This window comes from Amblyraja radiata, chromosome 5, assembly GCF_010909765.2.
Source record: "Amblyraja radiata isolate CabotCenter1 chromosome 5, sAmbRad1.1.pri, whole genome shotgun sequence".
Lineage (NCBI taxonomy): Eukaryota > Metazoa > Chordata > Chondrichthyes > Rajiformes > Rajidae > Amblyraja > Amblyraja radiata.
The window spans coordinates 66,221,787-66,239,729 of NC_045960.1; the positions used below are offsets into that span (position 1 = coordinate 66,221,787).

The 17,943-nt window shown below is 43.0% G+C and overlaps 1 protein-coding gene across 19 annotated transcripts in view; it reads left to right on the forward strand.

Annotated features, from left to right (window-relative positions):
- dtnb (dystrobrevin beta) overlaps positions 1-17,943 on the forward strand; it is a 448,064-nt gene that overhangs the window by 236,292 nt on the left and 193,829 nt on the right. The window lies entirely within an intron of this gene.

Below are 17,943 nucleotides of genomic sequence, written 5' to 3' on the forward strand. Positions count from 1 at the left end.
AGGAAGCTGTTCAGCTTACCAGGTCTACGCTAGCTCTTGCAACAATCATAGAAACATAGAAACATAGAAAATAGGTGCAGGAGGAGGCCATTCGGCCCTTCAAGCCAGCACCGCCATTCATTGTGATCATGGCTGATCGTCCCCAATAAATAACCTGTGCCTGCCTTCTCCCCATATCCCTTGATTCCACTAGCCCCTAGAGCTCTATCTAACTCGCTCTTTAATCCATCCAGTGATTTGGCCTCCACTGCCCTCTGTGGCGGGGAATTCCACAAATTCACAACTCTCTGGGTGCAAACGTTTTTTTCTCACCTCAGTCTTAAATGGCCTCCCCTTTATTCTAAGACCGTGGCCCCTGGTTCTGGAATCGCCCAACATTGGGAACATTTTTCCTGCATCTAGCTTGTCCAGTCCTTTTATAATTTTATATGTTTCTATAGTATCCCCCCTTATCCTTCTAAACTCCAGTGAATACATGCCTAGTCTTTTCAATCTTTCCTCATATGACAGTCCCGCCATCCCAAGGATCAATCTCGTGAACCTACGCTGCACTGCCTCAATCACAAGGATGTCCTTTCTCAAATTAGGAGACCAAAACTGTACGCAATACTCCAGATGTGGTCTTACCAGAGCTCTATACAACTGCAGAAGAACCTCTTTACTCCTATACTGAAATCCTTTTGTGATGAAGGCCAACATTCCATTAGATTTCTTCACTGCCTGCTGTACCTGCACGCCAACTTTCAGTGACCGGTGTACAAGGACACCCAGGCTGCACCCCAGAGTGCTTAAGGAAGTAGCCCCAGAAATAGTGGATGCATTAGTGATACTTTATCGAAACTCTTTAGATTCTGGAGTAGTTCCTGAGGATTGGAGGGTAGCTAATGTAACCCCACTTTTTAAAAATGGAGGGAGAGAGAAAACGGGGAATTACAGTTAGTCTAACATCGATAGTGGGGAAAATGCTAGAGTCAGTTTTTAAAGATGGGATAGCAGCACATTTGGAAAGTGGTGAAATCATTGGACAAAGTCAGCATGGATTTATGAAAGGTAAATCATGTCTGATGAATCTTATAGATTTTTTTGTGGATGTAACTAGTTGAGTGGATAAGGGAGAACCAGTGGATGTGTTATATCTGGTCTTTCAGAAGGCTTTCGACAAGGTCCCACATAAGAGATTAGTTTGCAAACTTAAAGCACACGGTATTGGGGGTTAGAGAACTGACTGGCAGACAGGAAGCAAAGAGTAGGAGTAAACGGGTCCTTTTCAGAATGGCAGGCAGTGACTAGTGGGGTACCGCAAAGCTCAGTGATGGGACCCCAGCTATTTACAATATATATTAATGATTTGGACGAGGGAATTGAATGCAACATCTCCAAGTTTGCGGATGACACAAAGCTGGGGGGCAGTGTTAGCTCTGAGGAGGATGTTAGGAGGCTGCAAGGTGACTTGGATAGGTTGGGTGAGTGGGCAAATGCATGGCAGATGCAGTATAATGTGGATAAATGTGAGGTTATCCACTTTGGTGGCAACAGGAAAGTAGACTATTAATCTGAATGGCGGCCGATTAGGAAAAGGGGAGATGCAACGAGACCTGGGTGTCATTGAAAGTAGACATGCAGGTGCAGCAGGCAGTGAAGAAAGCGAATGGTTTGTTAGCATTCATAGCAAAAGGATTTGAGTATAGGAGCAGGGAGGTTCTACTGCCGTTGTACAGGGTCTCAGTGAGACCACACCTGGAGTATTGCGTACAGTTTTGGTCTCCTAATCTGAGGAAAGACATTCTTGCCAAAGAGGGAGTACAGAGAAGGTTCACCAGATTGATTCCTGGGATGGCAGTACTTTCATGTGAATAAAGACTGGATAGACTCGGCTTGTACACGCTAGAATTTAGGAGATTGAGGGGGGATCTTATAGAAACTTACAAAATTCTTAAGGGGTTGGACAGGCTAGATGCAAGAAGATTTTTCCCGATGTTGGGGAAGTCCAGAACAAGGGGTCACAGTTTAAGGATAAGGGGGAAGTCTTTTAGAACCGAGATGAGAAAAACATTTTTCACACAGAGAGTGGTGAATCTGTGGAATTCTCTGCCACAGAAGGTAGTTGAGGCCAGTTCATTGGCTATATTTAAGAGGGAGTTAGATGAGGCCCTTGTGGCTAAAGGGATCAGGGGGTATGGAGAGAAGGCAGGTACAGGATACTGAGATGGATGATCAGCAATGATCATATTGAATGGTGGTGCAGGCTCGAAGGGCCGAATGGCCTACTCCTGCACCTATTTTCTATGTTTCACTGTACCTCCCCCTTACCTAACCTAACCCCATTGAGATAATAATCTGTCCCCTTGTTTTTGCCACCAAAGTGGATAACCTCACATTTATCTAAATTATACTGCATCTGCCACGCATCTGCCCACTCACTCAACCTGTCCAGGCTACCCTGCAACCTCCTAACATCCTCTTCACAGTTCACACTGCCACCCAGCTTTGTGTCATCCGCAAACTTGCTAGTGTTTCTCCTATTTCCCTCTTCCAAATCATTAATATATATGGTAAACAGTTGTGGCACCAACACCAAGCCTTGCGGCACTCCACTCGCCACTGCCTGCCATTCTGAAAAGGACCCGTTCACTCCTACTCTTTGCTTCCTGCCTGCCAACCAATTTTCTATCCACGTCAACACCCTACCCCCAATACCGTGTGCTCTAATTTTAGTCACCACTCCCGTGCGGTACCTTATCAAAGGCACCCCTTCATCCATTTTACTTGTCACATCCTCAAAAAATTCCAGAAGATTAGTCAAGCATGATTTTACTTCGGAGTCACGTGAGTGACTACGTGAAGAACCCCGCCAGGACGCATGCGTGTGATATCGCTACACGCATTGCGAAACGTCAGGCGGGGTGGAACGACGTTCCCCCGCAGCGGCAGTTTAAAAAGCCGGAACCAGCAGGTAAGAGTTACTCTGCGGTCTTTTTGTGTGTTTCCTATACCAACTTACAGGTGGGAAGCATGGACAAATCAAAGAAAGCAACAAGGGCTGCGACAAAGCTGGTGGGGGAGGACCGCGGAGTAGCGGGCAGCCAGCTGCGGCAAGCGGCACTTGAATCACCGATAATGGGATCAGCTGTGCCCGATGTCGCCTCCGCACCGGCCAGATCCACTCCGCGGCCGGGCGGTAAGGCAAGACAGAAAACTAACAAAGTCATGGACTCAGATGAGTCCGACTTTGAGCAACCGCGGGCGGCCAGCGACTGTGAGCGCTGGAGCCGGATGGAGCGGTGTGTGGAGCATTTGCTCCAACGTGACAGGCTCCGGGAGATGGAGTCGAGTCACTGTGGGCTCTATGTAAAACCCACAGCAGCACCTCTTGTAGGGCTGCACAGTGTTTCTCCCTCATCAGAGGGGAGCACTGGGGGTCAGTACTGGGCTGATCCTGAAGAGGGGTTCGCAGAAGAAAAATCAAGTGTGCAGGGGATGCAGGAACGAGAAAATCTGCTGGACATGGTGTCCAACTTCATACAGCCAGACCAGACTGGCCAAAAACTGGAGCAAAAGCTTGCTGCCAGTATAGACTATATGTCTTTTAACCAGTTACAAGAACAGGCTGTATTGGACACCACGTCAAGACACCTGGCACCGGGTAACTGTATATCCCTGAATATTCCAGTAGTCAATACTTGTATATGGAAACATATTGGAATAGGAGTTAGAGGCATGGATGTCAAACTCCAAAAGGTATTAAAACTCCTAACAGCAGGGATAACAGCATTCACCCGCACAGTGGATGAGAAGGACATGTCCCAGGACCAACAGGATGCACTGGCATTGCTTTGCAACACTCAATATGAGATAAACAGCATCAGGAAAAATGCCATCCGACCCACTTTAAATCAGAAATTCGCGGGTCTGTGCAAACCTGGGAACATAAAACCACCAATACTACTATTTGGAGGTAACCTATCGAAGCAAGTCAAGGCGCTCGATGAGGAAGCAAAAACCCTGGGACTCATAAAAGGGACTTCATCAAATACCCACTACAGCCACAGACAGCACCCCTACGCACCCACCAGTAGAACAAGACCGACTGGTGAAAGCTCGAAGGTCCGGTACACCAAACATGAGTCTTTTTTAGGCCATGGCCCAGGTCGGCCTTCTTGGAAGATACGCGAACCTCCAACATCAACCAAACCACAAACCCAGACACCACCGCCTCAACATCAACAAAGGATTTACAAAAATAAGTAAACCTGCCACTGGTAACTATGGAGGTAGGTGGGTCTGGTTCCCTACAAAATACAGGGAGCATGGAGGTTGGGGGGAGATTACACTCCTTTCTGGATGCATGGAGCATGTTAACTACCGATACTTATATTTTAAGCAGTATCCAGGGATATACAATAGAATTTATACACAAGTACAGCCCTCCAGTTCAACATATAACGAACCGAATGTCCGTACTTTCTGGTAAAGAGAAATCAGAAGCGCATGCTGAACTGGAGCGGCTTTACGCAAAAGGTGTAATTGAAAAATCCCAACACGAACCGCTAGAATTCGCGTCCAATATATTTTCCAAAAAGAAAAAAGATGGTGGTTATAGATCTGACCAAATTGAATACATTTGTACAATATATTCATTTAAAAATGGAAACCTTTGTTACTGCTAAACAATTGATTTCCAAAGGTTACTTCATGGCTAGCATCGATTTAAAAGATGCTTACTATTCAGTGCCTATACGAGGTGACCACAGATGTTTCTTAAAATTCAACTGGATGGGACAGCTGATGGCAGTATAGAGCGCTGCCAAATGGCTTAACATCAGCCCCCAGGCTGTTCACTAAAATTTTGAAACCAGCCCAAGCGTTTCTACGGAAACGAAAACACATGGTCATGGCATATCTAGATGACATACTTATTGTGGGCAAAACTTTGGAATTGGCCAAACAAACTGTAACAGCCACAAAACAGTTATTTGAAAAACTGGGGTTTATTATCCATCCAGTTAAATCTAAATTAACGCCTTCCACTACAATGGACTATTTGGGGTTCACCATTGACTCAGTTCCCATGTCGGTGACTTTGCCAAAGGGAAAGGCTATAGACTTAATAGAGGCTTGCAATAACCTCATTGACATCAGTAAACCATCCATCAGATTGGTAGCAAAAGTAATTGGCAAAATGGTGGCTGCCTTTCCAGCCACACAATTTGGACCTTTACATTACCAAAATTTACAGAGAGCAAAAATACAAGCACTCAAAATCAATGCTGGTCATTTTGACAGACCAATGAAGCTACCAATCAAAGCTATAATGGAACTAAAATGGTGGATAGATAACATTTGGCTTTGTTTCAATCCAATCATTATCAGCAATCCTTCAATGGTGCTACAAACTGATGCCAGTGCACTTGGTTGGGGTGCCACCAATTCCATCTCCAGCTGTGGAGGTAGATGGACTGCTCAGGAGGCATCATTATTACTCACACTGGGCATAAACTACCTGGAAGTGTTGGGTGCATTCTATGGCCTAAAGTCATATTGTACTGGGTCATATCACCAGCATGTTAGACTACAGATTGACAATACCACCGTGGTAGCATATATCAACCACATGGGTGGAAACAAATCAACATCATGTGACAATCTGGCTAAGACAATTTGGCAGTGGTGTGTCCAGAGAGATATTTGGATATCAGCTACTAAATTTAGTGGCAGACACCAGGTCACGCAAATTTAATGAAAACACCGAATGGATGTTGAATAAAAAAGTATTTGCTGATATTACAGCACGATATGGAACACCAGATATCGATCTATTCGCATCCAGGCTTAATCACCAGTAGACCAGACTTGTTGGTTCATCCCGTAACAAGGGATAGCCACCCATGCCATAACTATTTTAATTTATTAATTTGTAGAGTTTAAAAATACCTCTACTACAGCTGGGACTGACGGACCGAACAGTGAACATGATTTCGGCGGCCCAAAGACAGTCCACCAAAAAACAGTATCTGGTCTATATCAGGAAGTGGGAGATGTATTGTAACAAAAACAGCATCACCTACAGAGATATGAACATCCCGTCTGTTCTGGAATACCTGGCAGGCCTCCATTATGATGAGGGGCTCAGTTATAGTGCCATCAACTGCGCCAGAAGTGCCTTATCAACTTATCTATGGCAAGGAACAGAGCGTCACTCTGTTGGGACTCACCCACTGGTAACAAAACATATGAGGGGAATTTTTAATACCAATCCCCCAAGAACCAGGTACTCCCAAATATGGGATGTGAGTATTGTCCTGAAGATGCTCAGGAATTGGTCTCCAGCAACAGCTCTGTCCCTACATAGACTGACATTAAAAACAGTCATGCTAATGGCATTGGTCACGGCACAAAGGGTACAGTCATTACATAAATTAAGACTGGACAACATGACTTCTTCATCTGAAAATATTACGTTTCATATTTATGAATTAGTAAAGCAGAACAGACAGGGATCAGCAGGCCTCAATATAGAATTTAGGTCTTACCCAACAGATGATCGTCTCTGTATAGTAAGACATTTGTCGTTATACATGGAGAAAACGAAAATCATCAGAGGCAATGAGAAGGCACTTTTAGTCAGCCATAAGCAACCACACAAAAGAGTGACGGTCCAGACCATCTCAAGATGGCTGAAACAGGTTCTAACACAGGCTGGGGTGGATACTAATATTTTTAAATCTCATCCCACCAGGGCTGCAGCTACATCGGCAGCTATGCAGTTGGATGTACCAATGGACCAAATCTTCAAGGCAGCAGGATGGTCAGGGGAAAAACATTCCAACTATTTTATCATAAACCAGTCATGAAACCTGGAACGTTTGCAGAAACAATTTTAAGTTCTGTAATTTAATTTACCCCATAAATAGGGGTTATAATTTGTGTTAATAAATTTCATGGATTTTAATGTCAGATTCATGTCTAAATTATGTTGACACAATTCCTCCTACAGTCATTAAGGCAGATGTGATGCATGGACTCGTTTCCACGGCATGAAATCACAGAGCTTTGAAATCTTCACGTAGTCACTCACGTGACTCCGAAGTAAAATAGTAAGATTAAACGAGAATTTACCAGTTCGAAGTTTGATCATTATTTTATGAGGAGTACGTTGAGGGAATACGTGCCCTCCGCTCCCACCCGTGATCATATACTCAATTGGTATCTCTTTCTCTAATCTTACTATGTTTAAGTCATTACAGTTATCTGTGATTTCACACCGCTGCTTTGAAGAATGACACGCATGCGTCCTGGCGGGGTTCTTCACGTATTCCCTCAACGTACTCCTCATAAAATAATGATCAAACTTCGAACTGGTAAGTTCTCGTTTAATCTTACTATTTTCCTTTCATAAATCCATGCTGACTTGGACTAATCCTTTTACTGCTATCCAAATGCCCCATTATTACCAATGCTTCCACTATTTCTAGAGCCACCTCCCGGAGGACCCTGGGATGTAGACCATCAGGCCCAGGGGATTTATCATCCTTCAGTCCCATTAGCCTACCCAATACTATTTCTCACCTAATGAAAATTTATTTCAGTTCCTCTACCCCCTTAGATCCTCTGTCCTCCCGTACTTCTGGGAGATTGTTTGTGTCTTCCTTAGTGTAGACAGATCCGAAGTACCTGTTCAACTCTTCTGCCATTTCCTTGTTCCCCATAATAATTTCACCCGTGTCTGCCTTCAAGGGACCAACATTTGACTTTGCTACTCTTTTTCCCTTAACATATCTAAAGAAGCTTTTACTGTCCTTCTTTATATTCCTGGCCAGCTTCCCTTCGTACTTCATCTTTTCAGCCCATTTTGCCCGTTTTGTTTCATTCTGTTGTCCTATGAAAGTTTCCCAATCCTCTGGCTTCCAGCTACTCTTTGCAGTGTTATACATCTTTACATTTAGTTTTATTCTATCCCTAACTTCTCTTGTCAGCCACGGTTGCCTCCTACTCCCCTTAGGATCTTTCTTCCTTTTTGGAATGAAATTATCCTGCGTCTTCCGGATTATGCCCAGAAATTCCTGCCATTGCTGTTCCACCATCATTCCTGCTAGGATCCCTTTCCAGTCTATCTTGGCCAGCTCCCCTCTCATGCCTTCATAGTCCCCTTTGCTCGACTGCATCACTGACACTTCTGATTTAACCTTTTAACCTGATTTAATCATATTATGATCACTACCTCCAAGCGGTTCCTTTACCTCGAGTTCTCTTATTAAAAACTGGTTCATTGGACAACACTAAATCCAGAATTGCCTTTTCTTTGGTCAGCTCCATTATAAGCTGCTCTAAGAATCCATCTCGGAGGCATTCTACAAACTCTTTCTTGGAGTCCTGAATCAACCTGATTTTCCCAGTCTATCTGCATATTGAAATCCCCCATCACCACTGTGGCATTACCTTTGTTGCATGCCAGTTTTAACTCCTGCTGTAACTTACACCCTACATCCGGGCTACTATTTGGGGGTCTGTAGATAACACCAAATAGTGTCTTCTTGCCTTTGCAATTCCTCACCTCAGTCTACAGTGACTCTACCTCGTCAGTCCCTATGTCTTCCCCGCAAGGGACTGAATTCCATTCCTCACCAGAAGAGCTACCCCCCCCCCCACCCCCCCACCACTATCTGCCCACCTGCCTGTCCTTTCTATTGGATGTATAACCCTGAATATTAAGTTCCCAGGCCCGATCCACCTGCAGCCACGTCTCGGTAATTCGCAACAATGTCATATCTACCAACCTCTAACTGAGCCTCAAGCTCATCTACTTTACTTTGAATTCCTTACGCATCTCACCATTCACATCGAATCCTATTACACTTGGCCATCATCTTCTATCCCTTTGTGAGCTTTCTTTCCCGTTAATTCTGGAGTCATTAACTATCCCTTTACTCCCTTTCCCTTTAACTCCATCCGAGACTATCCCATTTGACCCCCCCCACCCCCCTTATTTAGTTTTAAACCACCTGTGTCGCAGTGGCAAACCTGCCTGCCAGAATGCCGGTCCCCCACCTGTTAATCCCAGTACCTCAGTTATCTTCTGTCATCCCTTTTTTTCCACATTCATCATCTCCCCAGCCACCTATGTTAGAGATATTGTACTTGGCCATCAAGCGATGTGGGAGGGATGTGCAATGTGGGAGGGAGCATCTCGTGAAAGCTGTGCAGAAGGAAAACATGCAAACTCCACAGCGATAGCACAAGAGATCAGACTCAAGCCTGGGTCACTGGAGCTGTGAGCCAGCAGTGCTCATAGTCATCTTGCTGTCTTGCCCTTGCACTTTTCTGCCCACAAATAAATATTCATAATCCTTGGATCCCAATATCCAGTACCACTTAAAAATGTTGTGACTATATCTATTTACCTGTCAATTTTTACCGAGGGACTGTTCCTTGAATCACGTCACTTAGGTTTAGGCTTATTATTATCACATGTACCGAGGTACAGAGAAAAGCTTTGTTTTGCATGCTATCCAAACAGATCAGAAAAAACATACATTGGTACCATCAGTTCAAACTCAAGTACAATAGATAAGAGCATAGAGTTCCTTAGACAAAGTCCATTGTTCTCAATGGGGTAGATTTGCATCAAACAGTACCCCAGCTGATGGGAAGTGTTCAGAAGCCAGCTAAGAGAGGGGAGGGAGTTGTTCTTGAGCCTGGCTTTTAAGCTTCTGTACATTCTGCTAAATGGGAGCAGAGAGAAGGATTGACTGGGGGGGGGGGGGGGGGGGGGGGGGGGGGGTCACTCCTTTGATTATCTTGGCTGCATTTTCAAGGCAGCATGAAGTATAGATGGCGTCAATGAAAGAAGTTTCAACAAAATGCATACTGAGAAATTTCCTCAAGAATCTTTCCTAGTCCTCACCAATAGATGGTGCTGAATAAACAGTTTAGAATGTATGTTTCCAAAATTGAAGCAATTTCAGCTGATATTTTTTGTTCAGTAAATGTAGCGCTTACTTTTTTTTCAATATAATTCAGTTTTCACAGACAATTTTACATAGAAATTGGCATTTGAATACATAATTCAGGCCAGTCTTTGCTGGTGGATCAATAATTCCGATGCCATGGCCCATTGGCTTTGTCTAATGCATGTTTAAATGCAGACTTGATCCGTCGTACATTCCTCAATTCCACAACCCTATTTAGAAATACAAAATGTTTATCTTGCCTTGTGCCATGAATCTCATATTTAACCTTGTAACCATCATAACCTGCCACTTTAAGAGCTATTGACCACCAATTGAATGTCCTGTCTAGTCTAGTCACGATTTTAAATAGTTTACTCAAATCACTCCCATATCTTGATTTCAAAAGAAAACAACTTCACTTTGATTTTTATCTTTTCTCAGTTCTGAAGAAAGGTTATTGACGGAAAACTCCCCTCTGTTCTAATGCTGTCTGACCTGCTGAATATATATGAGTCTTCCAGTGAAAGTCTTCCTTTCACTTGGTAATTCCTCAGATAAGTGAATGCATTGCAGTCCCCTTTCTGTGCTTCAACATCATCTTACATTACAAAACATAATTTTTTTCCGTATATCAGTAATCTTTTCTATATGCAATATTATATTTCCCTGACACAAATTCGATATTTTGTTTGCTGCTTTAGAGAAATTACTCACTTGTAATGTTTGTCATGTCTTGTGAATTTGATATGCAAAACCCTCTTCCTCATTATTCATCTCTTCCCCTATTTATATTCCATATATTGACTGCGGCTTTGTAGCTTTTGGGGATGGTCTGCGGATGTAATGAGGTGTTTACTTGATTTATGAGAATCTTAACTATCATTTCTTTGAATAATAAATGGCATAAATTGTTCTTCCCAAATTCCTACTACTACAATCACAATCATTATATTTATGTGTGTACCTTGAATTTATACTCTGAGAATGAGTTCCTCTGTTGAAGCTGTTCATAGGGGTGGAAGATTGCAACCTTCACATGGTCCGCCCTTTTGCGACGAATGCAAGCAACCCGGTGTGCACAATCAAATAAGATCAAATAGAACAAGTTGTCCTACAATTTTTGGTTGTGCCCGCCATACGCAAGAAGAAGAAGCTGTTCAGAAATGTTTTCCCAATGGCTGCAGTCGGACCAGTCACCATCTGCAAATTCTCTTCCACTCCAAGTCGCACACCGTACTGATTGGGAATAATTTTTGCTCATTCTTTGGTATTGCAGAGTCCACATATTGGAACTCTGCAACTAACTGAAGAGTGTGCATATCTTCCAAATGGATGCAGCAGCTGCCTTTTCATCTTTGAAGCACAATTAAATATTGTCAATAAATATTGTCAATGCTTGCCTCACCATCGATGCCTGGGTCCTTAACTGAAATAGTTAAAACTCCAGGTCGGTCTCTGCTAAGGATAAGATGTAGGATAATAATTGACTGTGCTAGTGTGCACAATATTTAGATTGGCTGAAGGCTGATTGCTTGTTTTCCTGATTCCCATGCTCAGAGAGCCAACAGAGTCTAACAATACATTTATTGGATGAATTGGACCTTCTCTGATCCACCAGTGAAAGCCAAGCATGTTGCCACCCGATTGTGGTGTGGTGGTCGGCAATATTTTCAAACTACTGGAGTGTTGCAGCTGTAGAGAATCCTTGAAATTGAAAGTTTGTCCTTGGTGGTTGGGTATTCAATGACCTTCAGCAACTTCAAGAGACTAGTTTAAAAGGCAGCTCCACTTCAGTTTTGAACCTTACAAAGAAATGATGTAAGCACATTACAACCTGGGCCCTTCCTCCAATAGAAATTGCAATGAAACAACTGAGGCAGAGGGGTTTTACGTTTCAGTTCGGAGCACTGCAAGATTCCCAGTCAAATCATCCAGCAAGAAAAGGAGAAGGCAATCGGTGGGAATGTTGTAAGGAACCTTCTTTGTGCTTCCTTTCAATTGGATGATTATGCCCTCTAAAATTATTGTTTTCCTTGACTGTAATCACCCTCGGCCTGTTCCACGAAATGCTCCTTTATTCACATTCAGCCATGAATGCAGGCCAAAGTAGTGAATCAATGTAATGTACCCATTGAGTACAATATGCGCCATCACACCCCATTCAGACTCCATAGTAACACTTGGTATCGGTCTGATTTCAAGGTATTTGTAATCTGTTTCCTTTGCTGCTCTCTTTATAAGTTCCTCACAATAAAAGAGACCGTTTAAACATAATTTAATGTGAGTAGAGGAACCTATAAATCTGGGGATAGAGGAAAGAGATTGACAGATGGGTGGATTTTCCTAGTGTATGATGAAGTATGGATCTTTGTCCAGTGACCTTTTCAATATATTCATTTAGTCACTATTAAAGTAATGTACAACAAAGCATCTCACATGAAGTTCCTTCCAATGAAGGTTCCACATAAAGACTTCATGCAGGATACTGTTGCAAATTTTTTTTTACCAGTGTTTCTTTACTTGTGTGTAGATTGCAACCTTCACATGGTCTTTGGTCCATTATCAATACGGAAAGACCCACCATTATTTACTTGCAGCATACAACGGGTTAATATGACTCCATATGTTTTGTTTCAATTATAATTGCATATTTACACCTATTTTAGTTGATGTTATAACTAATAGATAAATAGATATATATAATCCCTATATCACTCACTCTTTTGGGGAAGACCTTTCTACATATGACATTTGCTGTCCATTAGTTGTGATTTCCAATTCAACACATGATCACACGGTTAACCTAAAACTTATGTTCTCTACTTAAATGTTACATATAGTTTTGATGTATTGTGCGCTTTTATCAGACACTTCCTTTGGAAATTGATGAATCCAATTTTTTGTCAGTCTGCCTGCATGACTGGAGCTCTGTCACAGTTCATTTCTGCACTGCATCTGTGGGCTGAATGTCTCCATTGAGCCATGATGATCAGTTCCAAATGCAGAAGACAATGTGAAGCCTGCTAATAGCATCATACTAGACTAAGTGGGACCCGTTGGGTCCCATGTTCACACGGGAGGGCTGATCCCCCGATGCAATATGGGTACTGTGGGCTGAAGGGAATTGAATCCTTTTTATTTGTCATTCAGACCTTTCGGTCTGAACGAAATGCTGTTGCCTGCAGCCATACATGTAATAATAACAAAACACAATAAACACAAATTAACATCCACCACAGTGAGTTCACCAAACACCTCCTCACTGTGATGGAGGCAAAAGTCTTAGAGTTACTGTCTCTAAGTGGTGCTGTCCGTGCTGACAGTGAGTACTGTCTCAAAGACTGGTTAGTATGGACATTGTGGGCCAAATGGATTCTTGAGGTGGCAGCTCAGTCACTCAAGCCTGATGTGCTGGCAGCTCACTAACGGCTGGTGGGCTAACAGTTGACTCACGGCCATTCTTTGAAATTCCACTTCAAGCAGGGTGTAAGGCAACCAAATTCAAATGCAGTTTCTTACCACTTCAAGCAGGGTGCAAGGCCATCAAATTCAGGTGCAGTTTCCGACCACTTCAAGCAGGGTGCAGGGCGCAGGGCCACCAAACTCAAGTGCTGTTTCCTGCCTTCAAGCGGGGTACAAGGCCACCAAATTCAAGTGCAGTTCCATGCCACTTCAAGCAAGGTGCAAGACCACCAAATTCAGTGCAGTTTCATGCCATTTCAAGCAGGGTGCAACACAACCACATTCAAATGCAGTTTCATACCATTTCAATCAGGGTGAAACCACCATAAACCACTATAAAACCACACAAAACACCACACTCACAGTTCAGTAGACATTCAGTGTGTTCAGTTGATTCACAGCTCAGACAGTCGTGATGTTTCTCTCCACATCCTGCAGAGACTGAGCCACACCCACACTTACGGGTTTTATAATCCCTCCCCCTCTGGAAGGGGCGTGGCCTTCATGGCATGATTGACAGTAGAGAGATTCTCAAAACATTTTTTTAACACTAACACCACTTTTATTTTTAATTGATTGGAAGAATCTTCTGCACCTGATGAGTGGCGAGGAACTGAGTAAGATGGCCAAAAATCACAGCTGTAAGTGGTAGCGTTTTATCTAAAATCAATATTCGTGCAAACAGGAAGTTGTCAAGTTTCCACCAACAACAGCCATTTTTTTTTTTGCCTTGCAGCCTTTCAAAGCAGTTACCACCACCAACAACGGCCATTTTTTTTTTTGCAGTGCAGCCTTTCAAAGCGGTTATCACCACCAAAAACAGCCATTTTTTTGCAGTGCAGCCTTTCAAAGCAGTTACCACCACCAACAACAGCCATTTTCTTTGCAGTGCAGACTTTTAAAAGCAGTTACCACAACCAACAACAGCCATTTTTTGTTGTTGCATTGCAGCCTTTCAAAGCAGTTACCACCACCAACAGCCATATTTTTGCAGTGCAGCCTATCAAAGCAGTTACCACCACCAACAACAGCCAGTTTTTTTTGCAGTGCAACCTTTCAAAGCAGTTACCACCACCAACAACAGCCATTTTTTGCAGTGCAGCAGCCTTTTAAAGCAGTTACCACCACCAACAGCCATTTATTTTGCAGTGCAGCCTTTCAAAGCAGTTACCACCAACAACAGCCATTTTTTATCAGTGCAGCCATTTAAAAGCAGTTACCACCACCAACAACAGCCATTTTATTTGCAGTGCAGCCTTTCAAAGCAGTTACCACCACCAACAACGGCCATTTTTTTTTTGCAGTGCAGCCTTTCAAAGCGGTTATCACCACCAAAAACAGCCATTTTTTTGCAGTGCAGCCTTTCAAAGCAGTTACCACCACTAATAGCCATTGTGTTTGCAGTGCAGCCTTTTAAAGCAGTTACCTCCACCAACAACAGCCATTTTTTGCAGTGAAGCCTTTCAAAGCAGTTACCACCACCAACAGCCATTGTTTTCCCAGTGCAGCTATTTAAAAGCAGTTACCACCACCGACAGACATTTTTTCCAGTGCAGCCATTTAAAAGCAGTTACCACCACCTGCAACAGCCATTTTTTTTGCAGTGCAGACTTTGAAAGCTGTCACCACCACAACAACAGCCAAGAGACACTTTTTGCAAGCATTTTAGAACAAATAGACACTTTTTGCAAGCTTTGGAACCAATAGAGACACTTTCTGCAAGCATTTTAGAACCAAAAGACAAATTCTGCAAGCATTTTAGAACCAATAGAGACACTTTTTGCAAGCATTTTAGAACCAAAAGAGACACATTTTGCAAGCATTTTAGAACCAATAGACACTTTTTGCAATCATTTTAGAACCAATAGACACTTTTTGCAAGCATGTTAGAACCAATAGACACACTTTTTGCTAGCATGTTAGAACCAATAGAGGCACTTTTTGCAAGCATTTTAAAACCAATAGAGACACTTTTTGCAAGCATTTAAAAACCAATAGAGACACTTTTTACAAGCATTTTAGAACCAATAGAGACACTTTTTGTAAGCATTTTAGAACCTACAGAGACACTTTTTGCAAGCATTTTAGAACCAATAGACACTTTTTTCAAGCATTTTAAAACCAATAGACACTTTTTGTAAGCATTTTAGAACCTTTAGAGACTTTTTGCAACCATTTTTGAAACAATAGGCACTTTTTGCAACCATTTTAGAACCGCATTAAGGGCACTCACAGTTGAGTAGACATGTGTTCAGTGTTATTCACAGCTCAGAGAGACGTGACCCTCAGGCTTCCTCCATCTTGCAGAGACTGAGTGAGGCACACCACTTCCTGGTTTTATAGTCCCTCCCCCTCCCTCCAGCAGGGGCAGCAGAGAGAATGGGGAATTTTGTAAAAACATTAATATCTCTCTCATTTTTCATTGACGGGGAAAATCCTCCGCACCCGTAAGGCGGAGGGGGGCTCTGAGCGAGGTGGCCAAAAATGACGGCCTTAGGTGGCGGCGTTCTGTCGGAAATCGCAGCACAGCGGGCCAAAAGCGGTCAAGATCAGAGTTTTAGTAATATAGATTCTTTGAGCATTATTGTGTATCAGATGTCATGAGAAGAAATTGCAGGAGTCCTGGCTGAAATATATGATTCATCACAAGACGCAGGTGAGGTGCCGGACGAAAGCAGGGCAGCTAAAGTTGTGCCACCATTTAATGTGGTGCAATGAAAAAAAACTTGTAACAATGGACCACGAAGCCTAACATTTGTGATAGGAAAATTACTGGAGGGGATTGTGAGGGATAAGATATACTTGCATTTGGAAAAACGGGTTGATTAGGGAGTTGATTAATTAGTATGGTTTAGTGTGTGGGAGATATTGTCTCAGGGATTTCATTGAGTTTTTTAAAGAAGTAACCAAGAAGGTTGATGAGGGCATGACTGCAGACATTATCTCTATGGACTTTAGCAAAGCCTTTGACAAGGATCCACAAGCTAGGGTGTTCTGGCATGTTATATCACATGTGGTCTAGGGCAAGCTAACCTACTGGATTCGGAATTGGCTTCATGATGGAAAACAAAGGATGGTGATTGAATTATTTTGTTTGGATTGGAGGACAGTGACTAGTGGTGTTCCTTGGGGATCGATATTGGATCCATTGCAGATCATCATCCATGACAACAATCTGGATAAGAATGTACAAGGCAAAAGGGCCATCGATAAAATGAATGCATATTATCTTTTTCCGGGGAAGGGTAATTAAAAATTAGGGTGGGAGGCAAAAGGTTTGAAAGGGACAGAGGGTAGTGCTCATATTGAATGAGCTGCTTAGAATGTGGTCTATGCAGGTGCAGTAACAACATTTAAAGGACATTTACACAGGTACTTGGATTGGAAATATTTAGAGGGATGTGGGCGAATGTGAGCAAATGGGAGCAAAACACAAAGTGCTCGAGGAACTCAGTGAACAGGCAACATAAGGGGAGAGAATGGCTAGGTGACGTTTTGGCTCGGGACCCTTCATTAAACTGATTGGAGTAGGGAGGAGAATCCTGGAAAAGATTTGGAGAGGGGCACGGTCTGGCAAGTGATAGGTGGATACAGGTGAGGTAGCTTTGATTGGCAGATTGGTGGAGTGTGTGACAAAAGCTGGAGTTGAAAAGGAGACAAGGCTGTTGGTTGAGAAAAGGAGAGGAGGAGTGAAGTGTAAAGCTGTAGTGAAGGATGAGGGTGGAAGGAGATGGGAAGAGGAAAGTGGGGAGATAAAAGAGAAATGGGAGACTCTGAGATGAGAATAACGTACGGAGGGTAAAGGAACAGAGTGCTAATGGAGAGGATTGGTCATGAAGCCCAGTTTGGGCTTTGAGTTTCAGAAATGCCACCGAATGGAAAGACTGGGAGGTCATGTTGAACTTTGATAGACAATCAGACAGAGCTTTGCCTCAAAATCTGTTTCTCAATTAAAGGAAATGAAAGTCCAATGGAGGCCACAGGAGAGAGACATTACTTGATTCGTATATAGAATTGCCTCACCAAGACATAATGAGAAAATCTGGGATTGTTCACTTTGTAGTTTGTCATAGAGTCATACAGCACACAAACAGGCCCTTGAGCCCAAATGATCCATGCCAACCAAGATACCTCATCTAAACTAGACCAATTTGTCGACATTTGGCCCATACTCCCCCTGAACCTTTCATATCCATGTATCTGTCCAAGTGTTAGAAATGCTGTTATATTATATTACCTGCCTCAATTACCTCATCTGGTAGCTCATTCCATATACCCTCCACCCCCTCAGTGAAAAGAATTCCCCTCAGGTTCCTATAGGGTGATTTCACGAAAGGTCACTGGAGCGTAGATTCGCACCCACGTGACCACAAAATTTAACTTCTCACCTTACACCTATGTTCTTTGGTTCATGGGCGTGCATATTTCCGACGATCTTTCCTGGACCCAGAACACTGATGTAATCATAAAGAAAGCACATCAGCGCCTCTACTTCCTGAGAAGATTACAGAGATTCGGTATGTCAAAGAGGATT